Source organism: Schistocerca nitens, chromosome 6 (assembly GCF_023898315.1).
Source record: "Schistocerca nitens isolate TAMUIC-IGC-003100 chromosome 6, iqSchNite1.1, whole genome shotgun sequence".
NCBI lineage: Eukaryota > Metazoa > Arthropoda > Insecta > Orthoptera > Acrididae > Schistocerca > Schistocerca nitens.
Genome location: NC_064619.1, coordinates 370,420,978 through 370,423,244, shown reverse-complemented (window position 1 = coordinate 370,423,244; position 2,267 = coordinate 370,420,978).

The window sequence follows — 2,267 nt, the reverse complement described above, 5'->3', positions numbered from 1 at the left end:
GGGAGCGAAAGGCTATTTACAATTTGTACAGAAACCAGATGGCAGTTATAAGAGTCGAGGGACATGAAAGGGAAGCAGCGGTTGGGAAGGGAGTGAGACAGGGTTGTAGCCTCTCCCCGATTTTATTCAATCTCTATATTGAGCAAGCAATGAAGGAAACAAAAGAAAAATTTGGAGTAGGTATTAAAATCCATGGAGAAGAAATAAAAACTTTGAGGTTCGCCGATGAGATTGTAATTCTGTCAGAGATAGCAAAGGACTTGGAAGAGCAGTTGAACGGAATGGACAGTGTATTGAAAGGAGGATATAAGATGAACATCAACAAAAGCAAAACCCGGATAATGGAATGTAGTCGAATTAAATCGGGTGATGCTGAGGGAATAGATTAGGAAATGAGAGACTTAAAGTAGTAAAGGAGTTTTGCTATTTGGGGAGCAAAATAACTGATGTTGGTCGAAGTAGAGAGGATATAAAATGTAGATCGGCAATGGCAAGGAAAGCATTTCTGAAGAAAAGAAATTTGTTAACATCGAGTATTGGTTTAAGTGTCAGGAAGCCGTTTCTGAAAGTATGGAGTGTAGCCATGTATGGAAGTGAAACATGGACGATAAATAGTTTGGACAAGAAGAGAATATAAGCTCTCGAAATGTGGGCTACAGAAGAATGCTGAAGATTAGATGGGTAGATCACATAACTAATGATGAGGTATTGAATAGAAGAGTTTGTGGCACAACTTGAATCGGTTGGTAGGACATGTTCTGAGGCATCAAGCAATCACCAGTTTAGTACTGGAGGGCAGCGTGGAGGGTAAAAATCGTAGAGGGAGACGAAGAGATGAATACACTAAGCAGATTCAGAAGAATGTAGGCTGCCGTACGTACTGGGAGATGAATAAGCTTGCACATGATAGAGTAGCATGGAGAGCTGCATCAAACCAGTCTCAGGACTGAAGACCACAACAACAACAACATTGAATCACAAGAATTACACTGACCACTCGCGCTAACTACACTTCAGTAACACGCGAGCAGAACACAGCCTGCAGCAGAGTGAAACTACTCTTAAATGAAACATGCTCGCTCCGCTCCTCTCTTCGTCTTGTCCTTACCTTTGTTGCTACGAGGCCGGGCTAAAAATAACGACAAAATACACACAACTATTCTTGCCTGAAACTTCATCAGTCTGCCTACCATCAGCGGGGTATCGAAACCTATATGGGAAGGGGATGACAATGTATGCTAATAAAATATAATTGTAATTGAATGCACCCCCTTTAACCTGGAAATGACAAGTAATTCGAGTTGTTCATCGTCGTTTTCGTTAAGTTTAAGTGTTGTTTCCGTTCGAAGGCCATACAGTCCATTATCGGTGTGAGTGAGAGATCAAGCCAGTGGGGCGGGCGATCGAGTGTCTCCGACCTAAGCTGTAATGGATGAGGCTGGCCTTCCAGATCGAGTGGCGTCTTTTGTCAAATCTCGAGCAGCATGGAAATTGTTAACTATATCGACCACACTGATAACGAAGCGTTGTGCACACTGATCTTCCCCCCCCCCCCCCCCATGCGATTATCACGGTTTCGGTCCCTTAGAAAAGGCCCTGGAAGGTCGACCACTCCGGTCGGACGAGGCCGTGCAGCAGGCAGTCACGGACTTCTTCATGCAGCAGGCCACAGTGTTTTACCACACGGGTATCTTCAACCAGCTGCGTCGGTGGGACAATTGCCTCAATGCTCTCGGCGATACTGCATGATTGGCACACGCTATGTGCTTCAAGCAAGGTGATTATAATGGAAGATCAAAAAGTTTCCGTTCGAAGGCCATACAGTCCATTATCGGTGTGCCAAACATGCAGTATCGCCGAGAGCATTGAGGCACTTGTCCCACCGACGTAGCTGGTTGAAGATACCCGTCTGGTAAAACACTGTGGCCTGCTGCATGAAGAAGTCCGTGACTGCCTGCTGCACGGCCCCGTCCGACCGGAGTGGTCGACCTTTCAGGGCGTTTTCTAAGGGACCGAAACCGTGATAATCGGGTGGGGAGAGATCAAGGCAGTGGGGTGCGCGCTCGAGTGTCTCCCACCTAAGTTGTAATAGATGAGGCCGGCCATCCAGATCGACCGGCGTGTTATGTCGAATCTCGAACAGCATGGAAATTGGCGCACCATTCCACAACGATAGTTTTACGCAGACATGCAGCCTCATACACAAACTTCATTCTCTGATGGAAGTCTACCGTGGTTTGTCCTTCGGCAGCCAAGAAAAGAGTAAC